This window comes from Emys orbicularis, chromosome 6 (genome assembly GCF_028017835.1).
Source record: "Emys orbicularis isolate rEmyOrb1 chromosome 6, rEmyOrb1.hap1, whole genome shotgun sequence".
NCBI classification, from domain to species: domain Eukaryota; kingdom Metazoa; phylum Chordata; order Testudines; family Emydidae; genus Emys; species Emys orbicularis.
In genome coordinates, this window is record NC_088688.1 from 81,303,822 (window position 1) to 81,317,618 (window position 13,797).

The following is a 13,797-nucleotide window of genomic DNA, read 5'->3' on the forward strand; positions in this document are numbered from 1 at the left end:
GTAAAATTTCCATAGATGTCATGGAAATTTGGTGCAAAGATTAAGAGCAGAGTGTGGCCTAATAGCTTTGCTTATGTTATTTAGATAACTTATTTTGTGCTCTAAAATTTGAAGAATGATCACCACTCTTGTGGCTCGAGGCAGGAAAGGGAGAAGAAAGGAAGAGTTGAAGAAGGCATTGTTCCATATCACTGACCTACTTTTACCTTTTTTGGGGGGGGGGGGAGGGGCTGCTATATTAATCATGCTGTATAGCAGAGTAAAGCCCACTTATATAAATCAACAGCTGTGCACAAAAGTACTATAAATATCTCATGAAATATTATTCTGTTTCTTCAATATTTATACATTTATATTACCTGTGGTAGTGAGGAGGGGGAAATTTCCAACAATATCTTTTATGCATATAAATTTTTGGAGAGATGTTGCCACCTGCCAGAGCACCATATTTTATGTTGGAAACACAAGCTGGTATTTGTAGTTGATTGTTAGTAAAACCAAACCATTGGAGCCACACTGCCAGGATGAGCCACAGGGACCCTAGAGCCTGAGCAGTGTCTCCTCAATCTCCAGCAGATCTCAGAGATCCATAAGGTTTGTGGACTGGATCCATTGTTTGTGTGCCGGGGTTTGGGGGAAACTAAACCCTCTCCCCTTCCCACAGATAGGGAAAAATATTGGAGGAAACACTATGAGAACTCCACAGAGATTTCCTTTCAATGGATCCCATCCCAATGATTTTACCACAAGAGAGGTCAATCAGGAATAATAAAGGAAAACACTAAAGAGGATCCTTATAAACTAATTCATATTACCAACGATGCCTATTTGTACCTAGTATATACTTGCTGAATTTATAGATTTCGCCTTTAAAAACGTTAATTTTTAAAAGCCCCCACTTATGTTTTTTCCTAAGTTTAAAAAAACCCATGCAAAAGCATACTGAGTGATAGCGTCATATAAATGAGTGCTTGCGTGTGAAGTGAGGCACAAGGTGAATCAAATTGCTGTCTTTCACTTGAGACTTGTTAATCAGCACAATTGGATTGTCTGGCATGTCTTAGGGTATGTCTACACTACGAAATTAGGTTGAATTTATAGAAGCCGGTTTTATAGATATCGGTTTTATACAGTCGATTGTGTGTGTCCCCACATAAAATGCTCTAAGTGCATGAAGTCGGCGGACCGCGTCCACAGTACCGAGGCTAGCATCGACTTCCGGAGCGTTGCACTGTGGGTAGCTATCCCGTAGTTCCCGCAGTCTCCGCCGCCCATTGGAATTCTGGGTTGAGATCCCAATGCCTGATGATGCAAAACAGTGTTGCGGGGGGTTCTGGGTACATGTCGTCAGGCCCCTCCCCCTCCGTCAGAGCAACGGCAGACAATTGATTCGCGCCTCTTTACCTGGGTTACCTGTGCAGACAACATACCACGGCAAGCATGGAGCCCGCTCAACTCAGCTCAGCTCACCGTCACCATATGTCATCTGGGTGCTGGCAGACGTGGTACTGCATTGCTACACAGCAGCAGCTAATTGCCTTTTGGCAGTAGACGGTGCAGTATGACTGGTAGCCGTCATCGGCTATCTGGATGCTGGCAGCCGTGGGGCTGCATTGCTACAGAGCAGCAGCCCCTTGCCTTTTGGCAGTGGATGGTGTATTATGACTGGTATCCGTCATCGTCGTATTCCTCAGTGAGTTCAATCAGAGGAACCTGGGCAGACATGTTTTGTCTCCTGGCCTATTGAACCGTCTTGACGATGATGGCTAGCAGTCGTAGTACGCTATTTTCTGCCAAGCACCCAGAAGATGCCGATGGCTATCAGTCATGCTGCACCGTCTGCTGCCAGCTTAAGATGTAAAAAATAGATGGACCAGATTTGTTCTGTATTCATTTGCTTCCCCCTCCCTCCGTGAAATCAACGGCCTGCTAAACCCAGGGTTTTGAGTTCAATCTTTGGGGGGGCCATTCTGTGTGATAGTTGTTTGTGTTTCTCCCTGATGCACAGCCACCTTCGTTGATTTTAATTCCCTGTACCTGTACGCCCCTCCCTCCATCAGTTTCGCGCCTTTTTTCAGACTAGATGCCATAGCACTGGGATCATGGAGCCCGCTCAGATCACCGCGGCAATTATGAGCACTATGAACACCACGCGCATTGTCCTGGAGTATATGCAGAGCCAGGACGTGCCAAAGCAAAACCTGGACCAGCCGAGGAGGCGATTGCAGCGCAGCGACGAGAGTGATGAGGAAATTGACATGGACATAGACCTCTCTCAAAGTACGGGCCCCAGCAATGTGCAAATCATGGTGTTACTGGGGCAGATTCATGGCGTGGAACACGGATTCTGGGCCCGGGAAACAAGCACAGACTGGTGGAACCGCATCGTGTTGCAGGTGTGGGACGATTCCCAGTGGCTGCGAAACTTTCGCATGCGTAAGGGCACTTTCATGGAACTGTGTGACTTGCTTTCCCCTGCCCTGAAGTGCCAGAATACCAGGATGAGAGCAGCCCTCACAGTTGAGAAGCGAGTGGCGATAGCCCTGTGGAAGCTTGCAATGCCAGACAGCTACCGGTCAGTGGGGAATCAATTTGGAGTGGGCAAATCTACTGTGGGGGCTGCTGTGATCCAAGTTGCCAGGGCAATCAAAGACCTGGTGATATCAAGGGTAGTGACTCCGGGAAATGTGCAGGTCATAGTGGATGGCTTTGCTGCAATGGGATTCCCAAACTGTGGTGGGACGATAGATGGAACCCATATCCCTGTCTTGTCACCGGAGCACCAAGCCACCGAGTACATAAACCGCAAGGGGTACTTTTCAATGCTGCTGCAAGCCCTGGTGGATCACAAGGGACGTTTCACCAACATCAATGTGGGATGGCCGGGAAAGGTACATGATGCTCGCGTCTTCAGGCACTCTGGTCTGTTTCGAAAGCTGGAGGAAGGGACTTTCTTCCCGGACCAGAAAATAACCGTTGGGGATGTTGAAATGCCTATCGTTATCCTTGGGGACCTAGCCTACCCCTTAATGCCATGGCTCATGAAGCCGTACACAGGCAGCCTCGACAGTAGTCAGGACCTGTTCAACTATAGGCTGAGCAAGTGCCGAATGGTGGTGGAATGTGCATTTGGACGTTTAAAAGCGCGCTGGCGCAGCTTACTGACTCGGATAGACCTCAGCGAAACCAATATCCCCATTGTTATTGCTGCTTGCTGTGCACTCAACAATATCTGTGAGAGTAAGGGGGAGATATTTATGGCGGGGTGGGAGGTTGAGGCAAATCGCCTGGCCGCTGATTACGCGCAGCCAGACACCAGGGTGGTTAGAAGAGTACAGCAGGGCGCGGTGCGCATCAGAGAAGCTTTGAAAACCAGTTTTGTGACTGGCCAGGCTACGGTGTGAAACTTCTGTTTTTCTCCTTGATGAACCCCCCGCCCCCGGTTCACTCTACTTCCCTGTAAACCAACCACCCCACCCTCCCCTCCCCCCTTCGAGCACCGCTTGCAGAGGCAATAAAGTCATTGTTACTTCTCATTCATGCATTCTTTATTAATTCATCACACAACTAGGGGGATAATTGCCAAGGTAGCCCGGGATGGGTGGGGGAGGAGGGAAGGAAAAGGACACACTGCAGTTTAAAACTTTAACACTTATTGAAGGCCAGCCTTCCGATGCTCGGGCAATCATCTGGGGTGGAGTGGCTGGGTGGCCGGAGGCCCCCCCACCACGTTCTTGGGCGTCTGGGTGAGGAGGCTATGGAACTTGGGGAGGAGGGCTGTTGTTACGCAGAGGCTGTAGCGGCGGTCTGTGCTCCTTCTGCCTTTCCTGCAGCTCAACGATACGCTGGAGCATATCAGTTTGATGCTCCAGCAGCCAGAGTATTGACTCTTGCCTTCTGTCTGCAAGCTGATGCCACCTATCGTCTTCAGCCCGTCACTTGCTCTGTTCAGCCCGCGATTCATCCCGCCACCTCTCCTCTCGTTCATATTGTGCTTTTTTGCACTCTGACATTGACTGCCTCCACGCATTCTGCTGTGCTCTTTCAGCGGGGGGAGGACATCTGGAGCTCCGTGAACATATCATCCCGAGTCCGCCATTTTTTCCTTCTAATCTTCGCTAGCCTCTGCGAAGGAGAAACATTTGCAGCTGGTGGAGGAGAAGGGAGAGGTGGTTAAAAAAGACACATTTTAGAGAACAATGGGTACACTCTTTCACGTTAAATTTTGCTGTTCACATTACACAGCACATGTGCTTTCGTTACAAGGTCGCATTTTTCCTCTTGTATTGAGGGCCTGCCGGTTTGGTGTGAGAGATCACTCACGCAGTGCCAGGCAACAGAATTCGGCTTGCAGGCAGCCATGGTAAGCCACAGTCTTTTGGCTTTTTTAACCTTCATAACATGTGGGAATGGTTTCAAACAGCAGCGCCCTCATTTCCCATACCAAGGACCCATTGGGTTGGCCATTTAAAGTGGGTTTGCAATGTAAAAGGAGGGGCTGGGGTTTCCGGGTTAACATGCAGCACAAACCCAACTACCCCTCTCCCCCCCCCCAACACACAATTCTCTGGGATGATCACTTCACCCCTCCCCCCCACCGCGTGGCTAACAGCGGGGAACATTTCTGTTCAGCCGAGCAGGAACGGGCACCTCTGAATGTCCCCTTAATAAAATCACCCCATTTCAACCAGGTGACCGTGAATGATATCACTTTCCTGAGGATAACAAAGAGAGATAAGGAATGGATGTAGTCTGCATGCCAGCAAACACCGGGACCATACGCTGCCATGCTTTGTTATGCAATGATTCCAGACTACGTGCTACTGGCCTGGCGTGGTAAAGTGTCCTACCATGGCGGACGGGATAAGGCAGCCCTCCCCAGAAACCTTTTGCAAAGGCTTTGGGAGTACATGAAGGAGAGCTTTCTGCAGATGTCCCTGGAGGATTTCCGCTCCATCCCCATACACGTTAACAGACTTTTCCAGTAGCTGTACTGGCCGCGATTGCCAGGGCAAATTAATCATTAATCATTAAACACGCTTGCTTTTAAACCATGTGTAATATTTACAAAGGTACACTCACCAGAGGTCCCTTGTGTGCCCTCAGGGTCTGGGAGCACGCCTTGGGTGAGTTTGGGGGTTACTGGTTCCAGGTCCAGGGTGATAAACATATCCTGGCTGTTGGGGAAACCGGTTTCTCCGCTTCCTTGCTGTGAGCTATCTTCATTGTCTTCAGCATCATCATCATCTTCCGCATACCCCGAACCCGCTTCCCTGTTGCGTGTTTCTCCATTGGCGGAGTCAAAGCACACGGTTGGGGTAGTGGTGGCTGCACCCCCTAGAATGGCATGCAGCTCCGCATAGAAGCGGCATGTTTGTGGCTCTGTCCCAGACCTTCCGTTTGCCTCTCTGGCTTTGTGGTAGGCTTGCCTTAGCTCCTTAATTTTCACGCGGCACTGCTGTGCGTTCCTGTTATGGCCTCTGTCCTTCATGGCCTTTGAGACTTTTTCTAATATTTTGCCATTTCGTTTACTGCTACGGAGTTCAGCTAGCACTGATTCATCTCCCCATACGGCGAGCAGATCCCGTACCTCCCGTTCTGTCCATGCTGGAGCTCTTTTGCGATCCTGGGACTCCATCATGGTTACCTGTGCTGATGAGCTCTGCGTGGTCACCTGTGCTCTCCACGTTGGGCAAACAGGAAATGAAATTCAAAAGTTCACGGGGCTTTTCCTGTCTACCTGGTCAGTGCATCTGAGTTGAGAGTGCTGTCCAGAGCGGTCACAATGAAGCACTGTGGGATAGCTCCTGGAGGCCAATAACGTCGAATTCCGTCCACACTACCCCAAATCCGACCCGCAAAGGCCGATTTTAGCGCTAATCCCCTCATCGGAGGTGGAGTAAAGAAACCGGTTTAAAGGGCCCTTTAAGTCGAAAGAAAGGGCTTCTTAGTGTGGACGTGTCCAGGCTTAATTTGATTTAACGCTGCTAAAGTTGACCTAAACTTGTAGTGTAGACCAGGCCTTAGTGAGATTCTAAAACTGATTTAAAAATTTATTGCCCAATTTTGTGCCTAGGGGAACAAAAATGAGAAGAAAATTTTGCCCTAATTTCTTCAGGCAGTTACTCAGCTGCACTATTCTGTTCTCCATGCATCTGTGGATTGTTGGTTGACATTAATAGACATATTTGCAGAGTAAAATATCAAAGATGAAGGAGTAGGAAAGGAGGTCTAAGGACTTCGTTATTTTCAGAGGTGCTGAGCTTCTGCAGTTCCCTCTGAAAATCGGGCTCTACACCTCTGGCAGGGATGCACAACAAAAATGTCACCTTTGATTTTAGTTTTGAAAGCTTGATGAACTATATGGTTTTTAAATGTTACTCCCTTCCTTCTTTCAAATGCAACGTTGTATTGCCATTCATTTATCTTCTCTCCCCCACAAAATGATTTGTCAAATTATTTTTGTAACTGAAATCTTTCACCCCAAGCTGTTTATTGCTGTTCACAAAATGATACTTGCCCAGCTATTTAATCTAAGATATTTTTAGCACAGCTATTAGTGTGAAATGGAAGAGTCAAGCCATGAGATAAAACACCTACTTGAAAAAACTGAACTGTGTCATAAGGCTAAAGCATAGTCATGGAACAATAAAAGCTAATCACAGTCCAGGCTTTTTAAAGCCCACTTCATAATTTTCTAATGGTCCTTGTATTAGATGTAAAAATACATATGATCCTTTAGCCTAATCTTTTTTATTAAAACAAGTCTATACTGACCTAATACTGTTATCTTCTGTAATAAAAAGATCCCACAATCTAATTAGTCATAAAGTTATAGTTTTACCTAAATGAATGACCATGAACCAATTGGAGTGTGTGGCTACACAAAACTACCTTCTTAACTGTTCCTTTATCTGGCTGGATAATACCATTATTCTAAGCATTACATAAACTGTACATCTGAGCCAATGTATAGGACAGATCTGGCAATCTGAATAATATATATATGAAAACATTTCATAGTGATTTACCTGCCCTGATGAGCTTACACACTAAGGCCAGGTCTACACTACCGCGGTAGTTCGACAGCTGGCAATCGAACTTCCGGGTTCGATTTATCGCGTTTGGTCTGGACGCGATATATCGATCCCGGAAGCGCTCGCCGTCGACTGTGGTACTCCAGCTCGGCGAGAGGAGTACCGTGGAGTCGACGGGGAGCCTGCCTGCTGCGTGTGGACCGCGTCTGAACTGCGGTAAGTTCGAACTAAGGTATGTCAACTTCAGCTACGTTATTCACGTAGCTGAAGTTGCGTACCTTAGTTCGAATTTGGGGGTTAGTGTAGACCAGGCCTAATACATATTCAATAAATCTGCTACCTTAATGATTTTCAAGGCTTGATTTGATCCCTTGGGCAGAGTGTGTAGCGTGTACCCCCTATGTCTGAGGGCAAATTCACCACTAGGTGCATACACCACAGGCCTGGTCTACACTACGACTTTAATTCGGATTTAGCTGCTTTAATTCGAATTAACGCTTGACCCGTCCACACAACGAAGCCATTTAATTCGAATTAAAGAGCCCTTTAATTCGATTTCTGTACTCCTCGACGAGAGGAGTAGCGTCAAAATCGGTATTGTTAATCCGAATTAAGGTTAGTGTGGCCGCAATTCGATGTTATTGGCAATTAGATGTTATTGGCTACCCACAATGCAACGCTCTGGAAATCGATGCTACTACGGTAGCTTGGATGCACACCACCGAATTAATGGTGCCTAGTGTGGCCGAATACATTCGAATTTATAAAATCGGTTTCCTAAATTCGAATTATATAAATTCGGATTAATCCTGTAGTGTAGACATACCCACAGACTGGGTGAGCAGCTTTAAACTCCAGTTAACTGGCTTCATGCAGACAGCAGAGGTTGCAGGTGGGTTTTCTGCTACAAAATTCCCATAGCTTGTGTTTTGCTGGCAGAAGAGAATGTGATCCAAAAAAACCAAATTAGAATTAGTGATTTCAATGAGAGTTAGGTGCCCACATACCTTTGAGGATCTGGGTCTTCGTGTATTGTATGGTCTCAGCCAATAACACTGGGCAACAGTCATCTTGCTTCTTTCTCCCATTTACTAGCAGGAAGTAAAGGAAATACTCTTTTATCAATACAACTATTGTAATATCAGTACAAGTATATTTATATGCACCGTTTTGTTTCCAAAACTCATCTTTTTGTTCTTTTAGGGATGTTGAAGAATCACAACTTTTCAATATTCTCCTACCCTCACCACTTGATATATCTACATTTAATCAAAAATGAAGATACCTGTTAAATTTGATAAAGCTAAAATTATCCCTATCAACTTGAGTTTGGATCACAAGTGTACAGCTTGCCATTCCTGCACTCTGAATAATCTATTGTGAGTTAGTCTCACTGGCAGCGGGATATATCTGTCTGCTCGTAGGAAGGAAGCAAGCAAACTGAGTAGAACTGGAAAAATAGTTTGATATACTCAACTGCAGTAGGATTGTGAACAAATCTAATGCCCTAGGTCTCATACAAACCCATCCCAGTCTAATTCAAAATCAGTTAATGTTTTGTTTCACCACTGTGCAAACTACTCACGGTGAGCAATTTGTCTGAAGAATTTTGCCCTCTTTTTCATAAACAAGCTTTGATTTTTATTTGTTCAATATTTGAAATTATTCTGCAACTAGGTTTTATAATCAATTTCATAAATTTATTTGGGCCTATGGATGAACTGTCTTGTAACTTGCCTCTGCTCCATTCCCTTACGTGGAGGTTGTTGTGCCCTATATGAAGTGATTCTGGAGGAACCGTACCCAATAGTTCACCCAGCATGGGGTTGATGTCTCACTAACTGACAGCCGAGTCAGCCAAGGTTCCAATTAGACACCACCTTGAGGAAATGATTGATAGCTCTGAAGCAAAGCTGTTAGCCCCTACAGATGGTTTCAGTGGGGCTGAACCTCAGGCCTACGAAAATGGGAGCAGGAAAAAAAGACTGCATAGACAACAGGAGAAAGGGCAATTTTGTCCCTGTAGTATGGGGTTCATTTGTTGACACACTGGTCAGTTCCTGTAACCCTGTATAAAGCTGCTGACTCATTGGTTTTGCTTATAAACTCCACCCAGATGAAGGTAGGTGGGTTCTAGGGCTTAAAGGAAGTGGGATAAAGAAGGTCCTGGGGACAATGAGGCTCAGTGGAGGAAATTTTAGGCTGAGGTTTATGTTCTATTTTTTGTTTTTGTTTCCAACAAGCCAAACCCTTAGAAGGATGAGTTTGTATGCTATCTTAGAGTCTGTGCTGCTTTGAGGATGGGGTAGGGATTCTGCCCACTAACAGTACTCCAATTCCTGGTCCTCTCCCCATGTGGCAGTTTTGATGTGTTAATGCAGACCAGGTCTGAAATAACCTCTGCAAGCCTGAGTGGCGGTGCAGGATAAGTGGAAGAACAGTTGTAGTGGCCAAAGAGTTAATCATCAACTCCACAGGTCCCTAATGCAGAGATGCCGTGTAGTCTTGCTGCACCTTTTCTAAACTTCTGGCTATCCTCCAGATCAGTGAGGCAGATCCTGCCTATACAAGAGTAGGTCTTTATTCTTGTGGAAGAGGAGATCAAGATATAGCCCATGCTCTTTACTCTCTCCTCAAGATAGCGAGGATGCTAAACAAGGCTGGAGTTGACACTGATCCTTCTTGCGCCCTAATATACCCCACCCCAACTTGATGCATTACTGTGTACTGTAATAATCTGTATGCAGTTTTTAAGGCACATGACAGTGTTCATATCCAAACCAATTTGAGTTCATTTTAAAAGTAAGCTTTTGTTAGAATACTGTAACAAATGCTTTTCTCTAGTCCAAATATACACTACTAAATAGACTGCATTCCCTTCATCCTTTCCAAAAAAGCAATTTTTTTTTCGGTAAAATCTGTTCTTCATGAAAAATATCTTGTTGCTCATGATTAAGGCTAAGATTTTGTGATGGCTATTTTTAGTAAAGGTCACAGACAATAAATAAAAATTCACAGAAGCCATGACCTGTCTGTGGTTTTTGCTGCTGCAGCTCCATGGTTTCCCCTGCCACCGCAGTGGATGGGGGTTGTGGGGTTCCCTCTCTGCCCATGGCAGCTGGGAGCTGCAGGGTGACCATATATCCCAAAGAGAAAACGGGATGCCCCCAGCCCCTCGCCCGAGGTGTTCCCCTCTCCCCGTGTGAGGCTGTCACCTGTTACTGAAACCCTGAGGAGGGCCCCCTCAGGAGTCTGTCACCTGTTGCTGGAACCTTGCAGGGGGGGGCCCTTGTCGCTGCTGTCACTGGAACCCTTCCAGGCCCCACTGTCTGCCTGCTCCAGAGTCAGGCAGCTCCTGGGGCTGAAGCAGAGAATGTAACGGAGGTCTCTGGAAGTCACGGATTCCATGAGTTCCATGACCTCTGTGACATAAACGTAGTCTTACTCATGATTCCATCCTCCTTTAGATGTTGAGTGATTTGGTTCTCTTAATATGTCTGCCATTATTTAACCAGTGATGTAAGTCAAACTTTTAGGAAGCAAGAGTCAGGATCATTCTTCTTTTCTTTTTTATATGACCATGGTCTCATTATTTTAAGGGTACAGTACAAAAAGTTCAATACCCTGTAATTTCATAGTATTTCAGTTAATCATGCATTGCTACAGACCTGCTACAGACCTGCTAAGAAAGGCAGTGGAAACTATGGAGGATAAAGACTTATCCCTTTGATAAACTTTGATGTTACCCAGAACTGTACCTAGCCTATGGATAAATACCATTCTAAGAATTTTCCAAAGTACTTACTGCCATGGCAGCAACCGCAGGACCCAGTGATCAGAGGCATTTGTTTCACACCTTATGATAAATTACAGAGGATAAACTATTCTAGATGTGCACAACAGATGTCCCTCACACAGGTTCAGAACATTTGTTCTGAAAAAAGAGTTCTGACAATCTTGTACAGGCCCAACAAGAAAGCTCTATTTTGTGTGTTCATTGTTAGTGTTATAATAAAATCTTTAGGGCATGGGAGTTTGATGAAGTTAAAGACTGACCTTTCTGGAATCTCAAGAGCAGCTTCTGGAAAGTTAAGAGGAGGCTATTATAGATAGAGGCTCCATTGTCTCACAGGACTGTGGCTATTTATAAAGATAAAGGTGGGTGATTGCTCTGCCTTTTGATTACTGGTGTGAATTGTATAACCTACCTTTTCATAGGAGATAAAGAGCTATTGGAAAAGGGCTGCTACAAGTAGCTGGAATTTTATAAGTATTAATATATTCAAATCAGCTTAACTGACTTGCTAATACAGCCAAGGTTGGCAGCCCTCCTGCCACTGACAGCATTTGGCTTTGCTTTAATAAAACCTTTTCATTTGCTCAGGAGAAAGACAAAGCAAACAAATGAAGAGAACAGTTAATGGAGGATATATGGCTAAGTGTTAATGAAAATAAGTAACTTCTCTTTTTATTCAGTAATCTGCTTTTGTAGTAGGATATCTAGGATGCTGGATCATTTACAAACGTATCAATTTCTATATAGTGAAGTGTTACAACAGTTGGTTAGATCACAGTATTCCATGTCTTTGTCATTCTTTTATTAGGACCTTCTTTGTTCCCTTTTTAAATAACACCTTTTAGAAGATTTGTCATTAATTTTTTAATTGTCTAAGGAGAAGATTCCTCTACCCTTTCTGTCACTAAATAGTTACATTAATTGCTCAGGCCAAAAAGGGTAACAGTATTACCCCTGTTCTCTGAATAATCACTGGATGGGTTCTGTATACTCTGCCACAATAAAACATGTACACCTAAAGGTTGTGGGAAAGGGTTTTAGACTCAGTGTTCAGTTTCTAAAAAGACATCTAGTGCTAAAACAGGACTTTTGGAGCTAAAGCTTTAACTATATGCTATAGTATGAACTGTACAAGAGTATGAATGTTGAATTATATACTATTCTATTCTTCAGGGGTGAATCCTGAGCCTACTGAAGTCAATGGAAGCTTTGCTATTGATTTCAACAGGGGCACAATTTCACCCCATATGTGCAAACATTGCTTAAGTAGATATTTCAGGAGTTAAAGCCTAGCAGCCCTAAGGGTGTCTGACAATCAGTCAGAAAAAGTGCACTACCCCAAAAGGAAACTGCAAAGGAGACTCTGACTCCTGATGAATCTGGACTCTGTCTTAGATGGAGTGCCAATGCAAGGAACAAAGTACAGGGTGAAGACTAACTTGCAGTGGCATCAACACAAAATAGAGTCCTAATGCATCATCACTGTAAATGTTATCACTAGAGTTGTGGAAGTAATGCAAAAGATAAAGTCCATCAATTTTTCTAATTAATTGGCTAATCTCTCTTTTGTGGCACTTGTAGAGAACAGACAAGTGGCCAGATTTTACTGGCAAAGTCATTAAAAGCAAATTTCATATTGCGTGAAGTAGTAGTTGTGGAAACCAAATTTAAAATTTGAACATGGAAGTATTAATGCCAGAAGTGCTTGTCCATTCATCCAGGCAGGGAATAGATACAAAGACATATGACTTATCTGACCAATCACATTGCAAATTGATTTCTGAATTTTCACAATCCATTCACAGGATAAAAAAAAATATGAGGGTACATTTTTCTAAAGCAACTAAGTGAGTTAGACTCCTAAGTGCAATTGAAAGACAATAATAATAAATAGTTCCTTTATAGCACTTTTCATACATTGATCTCAACATGCTTTTGTAAAGGTGGCAGGTATAATTTCCCCCATTTTACAGATGGGGAAACTGAGGCAAGGAAAGGCACTCCTAACTCTCATAGGTGCTTTTGAAAATGGTAAATTTAGTCAAATAAATGTGAACAACAAATATATTTAGAGTAATATAGAAGTTGAGTGTGGGATTTCCAAAGTACTCAGCATTGGCCTAACTGTGCTCCCATTGAAGTCAGTGATAAAACTCTCATTGACTTCAAAATTAAGAGGAGTTAGGCCCATGCTGAATGCTTTTGAAAATCCCATCCTAAGGTCCAAATTGTGACCCCTTTACTCACAACAGGGAAGAGTTACTCACCTAAGTAATCCCAATGACTTCAATGAGAGTAACAGTTTCACAATCTGACCCTAAGTAATAGCAAGCCGCACTCAAGTTTATACTGTCAGGATCTGCTACAATTTTCTTTCTACAGACTCCTGAAGATCTTTCATTATTCTTCCAGTTTGTAGTCATTGATATGTTCTTCACGCCACCTTCCTTTCTTCGTGGTGGGCAAGTGATGTCCATATAGCCTGTAGAAGACTTGGGATAGACTGTTGGCTCCTAGGGACAAGGATGGTTTTCTGTGTGTGTCTTGTATGTAGCTGAGCACATTGGTATTGCTTAAATAATTATTGAATAATCGTGATAGTGATTTCATGATGGAGAATAGCATGTAAATGATATACCTCCCCTGCAATGATCCACACACATCTATTCCTTTCCAGAGCCCATGAAGTAATCTCTTCTGTACAGAAATGCTAGTTTGCTCTGACATGAAAAAAGAAAAAAAAGTTTTCCATGTTTATAAACTCATGTCTAAAACATCTCAGAACTATATTGAAATTTGCTGTGACTTGACTACTTCCCCAAAGGATAGCCCATGTGTTTTATTAGCTCCAGCAGCTGTTTCCTCACTTTATACTAGTACATTTCATTATGACAGAAGTCTCCCTTGTATGATGTATCCATTATACAGAACCCATTGCTCATTAACTGAACCCTTAAAATGTTT